The 14,063-nt window shown below is 43.6% G+C and overlaps 1 protein-coding gene and 1 non-coding gene across 6 annotated transcripts in view; one reads left to right on the forward strand and one right to left on the reverse strand.

Moving 5' to 3' along the window:
* The window catches only part of HHAT (hedgehog acyltransferase), a 357,081-nt gene that overhangs the window by 305,938 nt on the left and 37,080 nt on the right, over nucleotides 1–14,063 (reverse strand). The window lies entirely within an intron of this gene.
* On the forward strand, nucleotides 4,231–4,343 carry LOC115835232. Its single transcript, XR_004030227.1, has one exon. It is a non-coding gene; the product is annotated as a U5 spliceosomal RNA (small nuclear RNA).

Here is a 14,063-nt window from a genome sequence, read left to right on the forward strand (position 1 = left end):
ACCAACCAGTTTACATTTTTCATTATTATACCTCTTTTTCCTTCAGAGCAAACAGTATAGAGCTGAATATATTTACTATTTTCCTTATCCTCATATCTAGGAAGTTGTAAAAATAAAATACTACAGAAATACTATACATGTTTGTGTACCTATTTCCTAAATAGCATTATTTGCTTATTGTTTACTTTGAGACCATATATAATATCTAATTACACTGAGTGAGACTTATCTGAGATCAGGGAAAACCTTTATAAGGTTCTTGAAATCATAAATGTTTCCCTGCACATTCAAAGGCAGCAAACTGACCTTAATGGCCCGTAAATCTCCAGACAAGAAACACAAAAGGAGTCTAATTTTGTAAGAATTCTGCACAAAAGAGGCACTGCTCTCCGAATGAACTCAGGCTAATGATTCATTGAGCAATTATTGGAAGAGTTTTCTTTTTCCTTCAACAGCTGCTTTTCTATTTCTAAAAGAATTTGAACTAAATCATTTTACTGTTTACAATTTCCAGAGACAACACTCTCTCTCAATCAATACTTTCTTAAAGATAAAACGCTTCCACTAATAAAAGCTTTTTTTCTGTAAATAACAAAGTCCCTGCTGAAACATCTTCACCCTCCTGCATAGGTGAAGATGCTTGCAAGGGCAGGGACGCTGCCAACAGGACAGGCACAGGCTGCCCTGTTCTACTGCATACCATTCCCAGCCTCTTCATTGCCCCTTGCCACAGAAGCCAGGCAAATTGGTCCAGTGTAAAATGGTAAAGGGGAGGTGTTTTGTGGAAGAAGAAAAGAGAAAGCCTCTTAAGAGGGTTTAATTACATCAAGAGGACCTAATTAACATGGGTAAGTTATTTTGCGTATCTTCAGCCCAGCTGCCAACCTAAACTCAGTAACATCCTCTGGTCACAACTCTACCTACCGACCTGTTTCTCAGAAGTCACTTTGGATTACGCAGGAGAGCAACACTGCAGAGTCTATTCGGTCTAACTTGAATAGATTCTGTCTCCCTGCTCTGTCTATGCCATATTCCCACCTTTCCTTTCCTCCTGAAGCCAGCAAAGAAGGAATCAAATGCTTAAAAAGAAACATTAAATTTCAGGGTGAAGTTGAAGGCACAAAACTGTATTATTTTCCCCACATCTCTCAAATTGGAAAAACACAATTTTCTACACGGTATACGGAAAAAAGAGCTATAAACAAGGAAAAAAGGTGATAAACAAATTGGAGATCATGATAAAAAAAAGTAGTAGAATGAGATGACTACAGAACAAATTACACACAATCATGATTCCTCAACTTCAAACTATGCTAATAAATCACACATACCATTAGTGTCACCTTCTCAGAATATCAAAAAGACAAAGTGAGTCACAATAACGTGGAAGGAAAAAAGATCCCCAGCCTGTTGGGGGCCACAGCCCCTAAAATGATCCTCACACTCAGAGAACTTACTTTCTACTTCGGAAGTCTTCACATATGCAAGAAAACTGATTTGTACAGAACATCTCTGCAGTGGGCAAACATAGCAAACTGGAACTCCACATGGAGTCCCAAAACGTTGGAGGCCCCCAGGGCAGAAGGCCAATTAAAGAAAGTGTGATCTCAGAGAGAAAAAGGGAGAACTAACACTTTTGCCATCTATCTAGGGGAAGAAGAAGGGAACCCTCCATAATCCCAGCTACCACCTTTCTACTTTACACACTGCCTGAAAGACCAGGGAAACAAGTGAGCAGAGCTATGTTGAAGAGTTCTCCCATACATCTTTACATCTGTCCCCTTTGCCCATTAGCTGCCCAAGCTGTCCAAGAGACACCTCCCCACCCAGAGCACCCCTGAACCCACCAGCCATCACAGGCAGCCCAGGGGCCTGGGAGACTGGGAATAGTGACAGACAAGAACGAGACCAAGGATCACCACATCCTTAGGGCACACTGCCCCATCCTTCCCCCACTGTCCATTGCTTCCACCATCTCTCTTCAGAAACCTATTTGTGTATTAATAAAATAACTCATCTTATTTATGATACCTAAGACTTACTTTAAAACACAAACTAAAACACAGAGACTTCTGCTTTCAGGCAAGATATAGTACACACATTTATCCCTATCCCTCCACTAACGACAGCTAAAACCCTTGGATGTAATATATAAAATAAATGTAAGGAGATTGTGAATGGTGAAAAGAGCAGACTGGCTAGAGAGCTCAGGGCCTAAGGAACGACAATAAGCAAAACAAAATTAAGTATTAAGTAAATGTTGATATAAATAATAATATTTACATTAATGCAATATTATACTTAATATAACTTACTAGATGGGCTTAATAGCAAAAGTAGATTACATAAGAATTATTGAGCCGGGCATGGTGGCTCATGCCTGTAATCCCAGAACTTTGGGAGGCCGAGGCAGGCAGATCACTTGAGGACAGGAGTTCCAGGCCAGCCTGGCCGACATGGCAAAACCCCCTATCTAGTAAAAATACAAAAAAAAAAATTAGCTGGACATGGTGGTACATGCCTGTAATCCCAGCTTCTTAGGAGGCTGAGAAGAATCGTTTGAACTTGGGAGGCAGCGATTGCAGTGAGCCAAGATTGTGCCACTGCACTCCAGCCTGGATGACAGAGTGAGATTTTTTTTTTTTTAATTATTGAACCTAAGGATAGGTCAATAAAAATCACCCAATCTGAACAAGAGAGAAAACTGACTGAAAAAATACAGCCTCAGAGACCCTTGATATAAGAACAAAAGATCTGACATTGGTGTCATTAAATTTTCCAGAAGGAAAGAAGAAAAAAAAAATGAGGTTAAAAATATGTTCAAAGAAATAATGGCAGAAAAAAATCCCCAAATTTGGCAAAAAGCATAAACTTACAAATGCAGGAAGCTGAATAAACCCCAATCAAATACAGCAATTAGAAGACAGAGTTTGGCAGAATCGATTGCTAGAAAAATGACCCAACTCTAGACTGTCCACAGGAATTCACTTTAAATATAATGAAATGGGGAGGTGGAAAGTTAAAACATGAAAAATGATATGGCATACATATATGAATCAAAAGAAAGTGGGAGTGGCTCTATCAATGGCAGATAAAGTAGACTTCAGAGAAAGAAAATCACCAGGGTCAAAAAGGGTCATTGCAGAGTGATAAAAATATCTTCTCACCAATAAGATACAAGAATCCTAAATGTGTGTATGTATATACACATACACATATACATATATATTAAAAAGCATTGTGGTTTTTCAGGGATTAGAGATGAAGAGGAGGAGGGTGAGTATGGCCATCAAAGAGGCAGCACAGAGTAGCTCTTCAAGGTTCTGTATCTTTATCATGTTGGTGTTTACATGAATCTACACATGTGATAAAACCACATATAACTATATACATATACACAAATAAGTGCCTGCAAAACAGGTGAAATCTGATTAAAGTCTGTGGGTTGTACTAATGTCAAGTTCCTGAGTTTGAGTTCACTATGGAAGAGTCCCCACTGGGGAGCTAACCATCAGGTCCTCCTGTTGGCAACAACAGACACCAGGAGCTGCTAGGGGGTGGGAGGGAGGACTGGCAAGGGCTGAAACACTAACTATTGGGTACTGTGCTCAGTACCTGGGTGACAAGATCATTCATACCCTCAACCTCGGCGTCACACAATATACCCAGGTAATAAACTTGCACATGTACCCCTGGAATCTAAAATTAAAAGTTGAGGAAAAAAAAAAAAAAAAAAGATTCCCCACTGGGGAAGCTGGGTAGAGGTACACAAGGCCTCTCTGTACTATTGCTGCAACTTCCTGTAAATGTGTAATTGTTTCAAAATAAGATGATGCTAAAGATAACAAATCGTACTCCAAGTCCCATTATAGAAAAAGGGCTAAAACGAGTTTCTGTGGTTAACCCAGGATGGGATTTAGAACCCAGCTAGCATGTCCTCTACTTCGCCCCCTAGTGGTAGCACCAAAGGCACCCGGTGAATAACAAGGTGTGGAATCTCAAGGTGATGACTCAACATCTCATTTGCATACCCATAGTACCCTGCACATAGTAAATTCTTTAAAGCTTAAAAGAATATTTCTTTTGACTCAACATTTCTAACTATGGGAATATTAAAGAACTCTTTTTGTGCAAACTGTAGGCAGTAATTCTTTTGGTGCGAACTGTAGGCACCATCGGCGTACTAGGAGTTGCCGTTACTACAATAAAGAGTTAAACTACTACCAAGTATTCAACTGGTTTCTCTTCAGATCGAACAAATCTTTCGCCTTTTACTAAAGATTTCCGTGGAGAGAAACAAATCAGTTTTTAACTAATTTTTTGAAACCTTGCTTTGGCAAGGTGTATCATGTTTTGCAAAGAAAGATCTTAGGAGAAAGTGTTGTAGTTTGTGTTATAGTATTTCATTGTTTCTGTTTATTAAACATACATAATAGGATCTTGAAGGCCACAATTAACTCGTTTTCCATCTCAAAGCTGCAAATACTTCTACGATAAAAGTCTGTGTAACTTTTCCTGGTGATACCTGACTTGCTAATTAGCAACTTTAACACTGGAGGCACAAGACTGGCCAGACAATTGAGAGACTCCGCCCCTTAAGTGATGGCCTTTTGAGATTCTAAATTCAACCACACGGTTGGAAGATTTCTGGTTGCCTGTCTGCAAAAAAGCCCCAAATCTATCCTCCTCTAGATAATATTCTATTATCTGTCTACCGAGTAAGAAATTCAATGCAAGGTGGTGATTGATGCAAGCTCCTTAAAGGACTCCATCAATTCCCCTGATCAGCTTGGTGTAAACTGGTTTCCACTGCTTGCCTAGTAAGTGTTTAATAAATGTACACATGCCAGATAGAATTTGACCTGAGATTTGCTTTCATCAAACCTGGGAGCAAAATCATGATGGAACAACAAACCTTCACCCATCTCGAACTTTTCGGCAGCTATTGTCATCCTTGAAAGTGGCATCAGTCAGTTCCCCACACAAAGACACCCCACTTTACATCTCCCACGTGCCCCTGTGATCTCGCTCTTACCTTGCTGCTGCTGCTACTTAATTTCTTTTTAACAAAGGCTTATCAACTGTCATGTCATGATTTTAAAAGGTAATAACCTTTTTAAGAATGCTGACAGGCACCACTTTTAGGAAATGTACTGAGAGAAGGAAATGTTTTCCCTCCTTCCCACTTCCCCATACCTCCCCCCAAATTTCAGATCCCGCCACTATTCAACCTGCCCTAGGCTGGAATAATCCTGTCCCCCTTTCTCTCTGAGTCTTGTTATGGCACTTATATAATTCTGAATCCTGTTACAGCCCTTATATGTTTGTATGTAAATTAACTTTAATCCACCTCTCAGGACAGTTCTTAACATTGAAAGTATCCAAATGAGGAGTCCAGAAAGAGTGAGTTAGCATTTGAAGGATTCTAATCAGAAATCTACTCCCAGACATGACTACAATTCAAATAATTCCAACATGGTACCTAAAGCTGCACCTGAAAGTTTACTAGCATAAGGAATGTTAGAAATAAATATTTTAGTAATGAAAAGCATGGTGCTCAATATGTGATGGATTGAAATTTTTCTCAGGCTCTGATACCCTTGTAATAATGAAGCATGTAAGAATCCCTTGAGGCCAGGTACAGTGGCTCACGCCTGTAATCCCAACACTTTGGGAGGCTGAGCCAGAAGGATCACTTGAGCCCAGGAGTTAGAGGTTACAGTGAGCTATGATCATGCCACTGCACTCCAGCCTGGATGACAGAGCAGGACCCTGTCTTTAAAAAATAAATAAATTAGTCTGGGTGTGGCGGCTCACACCTGTAATCCTAACAGTTTGGGGGGCCGTGACAGGAGGACTGCTTAAGGCTGGGAGTTTGAGACAAGCCTGGGCAAGACCCTGTCTGTACAAAAATTTTAAAACTTAGCTGGATATGGTGGCACATGCTCACAGTCCCAGCTATTCTGGGGGCTACGGTGCTGGCACCACTACACTCCAGCCTGGCCAAGAGAGAGACCCCATCTAAAAAAAAAAAACAAAAAACAAAAAACACCTCCCTTGAGCCCAGCACCCAAAGCACTGAAAGTCTAACACTCTCTTGGTCTGTGTCCTTTGCTTTAATAAGGCTCTATCCTCTAATCAGACTAGAAGGGTAACTGCTTCAGCCAGCAGAATAGAATTGCACCAGCCTCAGAAGGAACTTTCATGCAAGATGCAAGTTGGAGTACCTAAAGACAGACCATAAAGGCTTCACAAGCTTTCAGGAACCAGTTCAGTGATGGGTTTTGTACCTCCCTACCTAATGAATGTTTGTACTTGTAGGAGAATTCAGAGTTAGACACCTTCACTGTTTAACATACCACTTGGTGGCAAGGTTGTAGGAGAGAAGTCATTTAACTCCTATCCACCTCCAAATGACAGAAGTTACCAAGAGTAAAACCAAAGAACTTTATTTTTGTCAAACAACAAAATAGGCTTGGGTCAGTTCAAAACATAGTACTTCTATTCAAGACTCAGCTCCAATCCACCTATTCCAGAGAGTCTTCTCTGATCATTCCAAGGCTAGAAACTCTCCCAGTAATTTTTGGCTACACCGACTAGGGACAATCATACATATGGAATCACTTTGTTAAATGGCATGCCGGCGCCAGCTTTCAGGCAGGACCCACGAGCAGGGCCAATTGTCCTGGCTGTGTACAGCCCTAGCCCTTGTTAAATACTTCACACATCAGCCATATCAAAGCGAGGGGTGTCCTCCTGGAATTCTCAAATACAGTATAAACTTGTTGAGTAGAGAAATAATGCCTCTTACTTCCTTAACCCACAGCATTATCACAACCCAGATCAGAAAGCAGGTAGTAACCACTGACTTGTAAACTGACTGGTTTGTGACTGAGAAATTTCTCACCATTCTCAACAGTGGGAATGTCTTCATCTTTGCATCGAACTCCCTCAAACATTAGTAGACTCTTGATAATGTTTGCTGAATTGAGGTGAATATGCCCACTGGGGTTGGGGACTTCTTATAAAGGAACATTGATCTCTTGGCAATGTTTGCTTTGTTTCATGTGTGTAAACTCTGGTGAGTTTACAGAGGTTAGGCCTTAACTCATTTTCATTAAGCCGCAGCCCCTCAAAGATTATTCCAGCATGTCTGTCATCTCTCTGCCTCCCTCCATCTGATGGGAGCAGATTAATAAGTGATTTGGCTGTGTGTGTGAACGTTCAGCCTGTCTTAACAGAAAATTGGATTTTATACAGTTTTTCCCCTTCCCAGAGAGGCTTGCTTAGCAGAGACAGATTCCTGTGTTCCATGCCAGCCCCTCCAGACAAAGAATGTGGGTTGAAGAGTCTCCAAAATGGCAGGAGCAAGAAACCCATGGATTAGGCCAGGCGGGGTGGCTCACACCTGTAATCCCAGCACTTTGGGAAGCCAAGGCAGGTGGATCACTTGAGGTCAGGAGTTTGAGGCCAGCCTAGCCAGCATGTTGAAAACCTGTCTCTACTAAAAATACAAAAAGTTAGCCAAGTATGGTGGCACATGCCTGTAGGCCCTGCTACTTGGGAGGCTGAGGCACGAGAATCGCTTGAACTTGGGAGGCGGAGGTTACAGTGAACTGCGGTTGTGCCACTCTACTCTAACGCAGGCAACAGAGTGAGACTCTGTCTCAAAAAAATAAATAAGAAAAAATACCCATGATTAGCGATGGAAGGTCAGGTTTGCTTCCTTCTTGTGAACACAAAGAATGCCGGCTCTTTACCCATCAGTACATGACCTTTGGTCTAGTCTCATCCATGCTACATTTTCTTCCTGACATGTAAATTTGCGGACAGGTAGGAAAAACGTAAGATGCTAGTGATTTCCTGGGGAGAACAGGAATAGGAATTGTAGCTCTCTGCCTCATGTAAAAATAGGATCTGCAGCCAGGTGTGGTGGCTCATGCCTGTAATCCCAGCACTTTGGGAGGCCGAAGGGGGTGGATCACAAGCTCAGGAGATCGAGACCATCCTAGCCAACATGGTGAAACCCCGTCTCTACTAAAAATACAAAAACTTAGCTGGGCATGGTGGCACGCACCTGTAGTCCCAGCTACTTAGGAGGCTGAGGCAAGAGAATCACTTGAACCCGGGAGGCGGAGGTTGCAGTGAGCCAAGATCACGTCACTGCACTCCAGCCTGGGTGACAGAGTGGGACTCCATCTCCAAAAAAAAAAAAAAAAAAAAAAAAAAAAAAAAAAAATAGCATCTGCAATGTGAATGGATGAATATCAAATTTGCTTATTAATTCTTAGCCACCAGCTACCCTGCTCTGTTCTCTCTCTTCTATCTAGTAGTTCATGGGAAATATTATTTGTTTCATTGAAAAGGTCCTTGAAGGCCAGATGCAGTGGCTCACACCTGTAATCCCAGCACTTTGAGGGGCCAAGATGGGTGGATCATGAGGCCAGGAGTTCAAGACCAGCCTAGCCAACATAGTGAAACTCCATCTCTACTAAAAATATAAAAATTAGCCAGGCATGGTGACGGGCACCTGTAGTCCCAGCTACTTGGGAGGCTGAGGCAGGAGAATCGCTTGAACCCAGGAGGCAGAGGTTGCAGTGAGCCAAGCTCATGCACTGCACTCCAGCCTGGGTGACACAGTGAGACTCTGCATGGAGAAAAAAAAGAAAAGTCATTGAAGAAGCTAGGAGAAAAATAAGGTGAAGGTAGAATCAAGGGTTTAGCTCTGCCAAACTAACAGATCAAGAGTGTGTGTGTATATGTGTGTGTGGAGACAGAGAAGAGAAAGAAGAGAGAGACAGGGCAAGGCAGGAAAATCAGTCAGAGGGCTCCAGAAAGTCCACAGAAGAAATGGCACCTGAAACCCTTCAATGACTGACCACTACCCTCTGGAAAAAGTCCAGACTCCGCATATGGCACTTCATGGCTTTTATGATCTATCCCCTGCCTATCTTGAGTCATTTGCCCTCCTCACAACTCAACCTTCTAGCCAAGCCAAATTTATTTCACTCAAATCCAGGTCGTCAAGCATGCTATTCCCTTCACCTACCTTTCCCGTCTCCCAGCCATCACCTCCCTTCAGTCCCTGCTGGTCGGGTTCTCTGCACCCTCTGTCTCTACAAGCCCCAGTGGCTGTTGCACCACCAGCTCACTGTCACATCATCACCTTCCCCCAAACTTCAGAGCCCACTTAGGACAGAGACTGAGCCTGGAATGTCACAGCATCCCTGGCACGTGGCCTGAAAGCTGCTGACACAGCAGGTGCGCATTTAACTCATTTGTTAAATGAGTCAAAATGGAATGTTGTTGAAGTATTAAAATACAGAGGCATTTATAAATAAGCCAAATCTTAAAAATCTTCATAGGCAAAGCATGAGTAGCTAAGAACTGTGTCTTTATAGAAGTACCTCTTTCTCTATGTTCACAGTCATTCGTATTCAAGCTCCCGTCTGCCTCTGTCTCTTCTTCCTAAGCCTCCTCACAGGCAATGGAAAGTCCTCTCTGATTTTACTTCTGAAAGAACAGCTTATTTAGAGGTCTGCCCCAATTTCAGAAACCTGTCATGGGAAAATGTGTCCTCAGGAAAGAACAGAATTGATTACTTGTAACACTCTTCATAATGCATTAGGATTTTGAGAGCTCTTTTCAACAGCAGTCCCCCTCTACATGTAAATGTCTCTCTGTAGAACATTATCTCCTTGCTACAGAGGGAGAATCAGCAATTCTTTTTTTTTTTTTTTTTTGAGACAGAGTTTCTCTCTTGTTGCCCAGGCTGGAGTGCAACGGCGCAGGCTCGACTCACTGCAACCTCCACCTCCCGGGTTCAAGCGATTCTCCTGCCTCAGCCTCCCAAGTAGCTGGGATTATAGGCACCCGCCAGCACACCCAGCTAATTTTTGTATTTTTAGTAGAGACAGAGTTTCACCATGTTGGCCAGACTGGTTGCGAACTCCTGACCTCAGGTGATCCGCCCACCTCAGCCTCTCAAAGTGCTGGGATTACAGGCATGAGCCACCGCACCCGACCGAGAATCAGTAATTCTTAATGCTAAAGCAAGGAATTATTCATCCATGGAAGAAAAAAGTAACAATAACCACAATAACAGGTATTGTGCATCTATTCTGTACTAAGTACAAGCATGCTGGGTGTTTTCTGTCCATCACCCTCTTTCTCCATAACCTTGTATTCCCATGTTCCAGGTAATAAAACTGAGGCTAAAGGAGGTAAATGAAGCCAGGCACAGTGGCTCATGCCTGTAATCCCTGCACTTTGGAAGGCCGAGATGGGTGGATCACTTGAGGGCAGGAGTTCGAGACCAGCCTGGCCGACATGGCGAAACACCATCTCTACTAAAAATACAAAAACTAGCTGAGTGTGGTGGCACACGCCTGTAACCCCAGCTACTCAGGAGGCTGAGGCAAGAGAATCACTTGAACCTGGGAGGCAGAGGTTACAGCCAAGATCATGCCACTGTACTTTAGCCTATCTCAAAAAAAAACATACATTTTTTTAAAAAGGAGGTAAATTATTTTCTCAGATGTAGCAAAGCCAAATTTGAACTCATGCCCATCTAACTCCAAACCTGTACTCTTTCCATTATGCCAAGTATTTATGATCTTGAATCCTAAAGGAAAAAAATTAATGACAATATACCTGACATAGAACTTCATTTGTATCAGTTTGGTTCAGATACTACTGTCTAGAAACATGTTTACTTCATCGAGCAAGCAACGTGGGCACTGAAATATTTCCCCTATCGCCCTGGCATCACGAGAGAGAAGATCGGCAAGAAGAAAGAGAAAGGGACTGGCAAATACAATGACAGATGACTCCAGAACCCAGCAAGGCTGTGTTCGCCCCATTCTAGCACAGCACACTGGAGCCTGTGGGGGGTGGGGGGTGCAGGGGCGCTTTCACCCTGACAGCCTGGAAGAGCAAACATTACAAAAAAGGATGCAAAAACCAAAGCATATGGAGTCTGAACAGCCCTTGACAGCCGCACCTACACAAGCACCCACACCACATCTGTTGTCTCGGCAAGTGCAATCAGCGTTACCCTCAAAGAAATGACAAAGCTCAAAAGCATTCTTCATTGGGGCTATAATCCTCCAAACCTGAACATCATCAAAAATTGGAGGACTACAGTCAGGTCCAGCTCCCTTTCACTGGCCTAAGTGAAGCTTCACTTTGAGTCACCATTTCCCTAATATGTTCTTCCCTTTTCTAACCATAGCAACACCACTGGAACAGCGTCTCCTCTACTGATGATCTCGCCAAATCCTACCCATTCTCTGGAGCTCAGGTGAAGGTCAGCCCCCTTCTCCCAGAAGCAGTTTGTGCCCAGAATGGTGTCTCCCTACGCTGACTCTACACACTGTCCCACTTAGCCCACTTACCTACACAGCTATCTAGAGGCACGTAGGACCAATGTATTTCACACCTCCACGCTGCAACCTGGCACTTCACTCTTTCCTGCAGTTAAATTCAATAAAATACTCACTGACTCTGCCCCAGGCATTGAAGATACAGAAATGATTAAACCCCAGCCCTGCTTTTGTGGGACCCACAATCTAAGTGAGAAAGGACAACACCAAATAAAATTCTACAAATAAATTTGTCATAATAGGGTGCACGATTTCATCCAAAACAGTGCTATCCTATCACCCTGTTTACTGCCTTCATGGCATTTAGCTCAATCTGTGCCCATTGTTCATTTGCTTGCAGTCGGCTTGTCTCTAGTAGGAGAAACTAGCATAGGAACGTTGTCTGTCTGGTTCACCACTGTCCCCAGCACTCCATATGGACTTGAGCACAGAGACACTCTCATTGAAAGCTGTATTTGTGGAAGGAAGTATTACTTAAGAGAGAGGCAGGGAAGTGTCAGGAACTATGAGCACCAAAGCCCAGCTTGAGGTTCAGGCAATGCTTCTGTGACAGGGAGCCAGCTATGATCTGAAGTCTGAGTGAGGGCTGGACAGGGAAGGTGTGAGCCCCAATCCAGAAGAGGAACAGGATGAGCAAAGGTAAGAAAGGCAAATCGACATGATCAAGGCAGTGGTCATTTAAGAGCCCTTAAATATTGCTATAGACCAGCTGCTCTTAAAGGGGGACGATTTTTGCCTCCTGGGGGCATTTGGCAATGCATGGAGACTTTTTTAATTGTTTGTTTTTGTTTTTATTTTTAGAGACAGGGTCTCACTCTGACACCCAGGCTGGAGTGCAGAGTACAGTGGCACGATCTCAGCTCACTGCAACCTCCACCTCCCGGGTTCAAGCAATTCTCGTGCCTCAGTCCCTGGAGTAGCTGGGATTACAGGCACACACCTGGCTGTAATTTTTGTATTTTTAGTAGACATGGGGTTTCATCATGTTGGCCAGGCTACTCCTGACCTCAAGTGATCCGCTGGTCGTAGCCTTCCAAAGTGCTGGGATTACAGGAGTGAGCCACCATACCCAGCCCACTTTTTGAAATTGTTAAGGCTTAGGGCAGGAAATGCTGCTAGCATCTACTAGGTAGAGTCCAGGGACTCTGCTAAGCATGGTACAATGTCCAGAGCAGCTCCCCACGACAGCCATCTGATCTACAATGTCAGTAGTGGCCAGGCAGCATAGCTCACACCTGTAACCCCAGTGCTTTGGAAGGCTGAGGCTAGGAGTTCAAGACCAACCTGGGTAATATGTGAGATCCCATCTCTACAAAATATTAAAAATCAGCCAGGTATGGTGGTGCATGTCTGTAGTCCCAGCTACTCAAGAGGCTGAGGCAGAAGGATCGTTTGAGCCCAGGAGTTCAAGTCTCCAGTGAGTTATGATTACAACCACTGTACTCCAGCCTGGGTGACAGAGCAGGATCCCATCTCCTAAAAAAAAAAAAATTTTTTTTTTATAAAATGTGTAGCCAGGCATGGTGGCTCACGCTTGTAATGCCAGCACTTTGAGAGGCCGAGGCAGGTGGATCACTTGAAGTCAGGAGTTTGAGACCAGCCTAGCCAACGTGGTGAAACCTCATCTCTATTAAAAATACAAAAATTGGCCAGGCGTGGTGGTGTGTGCCTGTAATCCCAGCTACTCGAGAGACTGAGGCAACCTGAGAGATGCAGGTTGCAGTGAGCCAAGATTGTACCACTGTACTCCAGCCTGGGTTACAGAGCGAGACCCTATCTCAACAAAATAAAATGTCAGCCAGACATGGTGGCCCACACCTGTAATCCCAGTATTTTGGGAGGCCAACGCAGGTGGATCACCTGAGGTCGGCCGTTTGAGACCAGCATGGCTAACATGGCGAAACCCCATCTCTACTAAAAATAAAAAAAATTAGCTGGGTGTGGTGGCAGGCACCTGTAATCCCAGCTACTCAGGAAGCTGAGGCAGGAGAATCACTTGAACCCAGGAGGCAGAGATTGCAGTGAGCCAAGATCACGCCACTGCACTCCAGCCTGGGCAACAGAGGGAGACTCTGTCTCCAAAAAAAAAAAAAAAAAAAAAAAAGTCAGCAGTACTGAGGTTTACCAACCCAGCTGCAGACTAACATTCAAGGGATGGGCTGGGCAGAAAACATAAGCTTTCTTCTAAAGGTCATGATTTCTAGTCACACCTAATATCTTCTTTTGATTAGAATTTGGACCAAAATAGCATGTGCTTGCCACTTCCTACAGCCTCTGAGAAAAGAAATATTCAGCAAGGAATGTCTTGATCCTAAGGACCCATATCAATGTCCTTCATCTGCCGGATATCCATCAGGACTCATCATTTCCTCCATAAATTCTAAGGCTCCAAACCACCCACCCCACATGCAAGGTGATGAGAAGTAGAGACATGAGAAGATGAGAGGTGTTCAGAGCACTGGTAGATGAATGGATAGTCAGACAGAGGGATGGACAGACAGATTTGTCGGGATGGCAAAAGACAGAATCCTTGGAGCTCCCAGAGTGTGTGTGTCTGCGCCACGTGGACTTTTCTGTGAAGGCAGAATTGGCCTGAGCAACAACACTCCTGAGCCCAGCCCTGTTATGAGAGCTGTTGTGGAGAGCACTGAGAAGGGGTCATCTCTGCAGGGCTCTGGA

Source organism: Nomascus leucogenys, chromosome 5, assembly GCF_006542625.1.
Source record: "Nomascus leucogenys isolate Asia chromosome 5, Asia_NLE_v1, whole genome shotgun sequence".
Classification (NCBI taxonomy): domain Eukaryota; kingdom Metazoa; phylum Chordata; class Mammalia; order Primates; family Hylobatidae; genus Nomascus; species Nomascus leucogenys.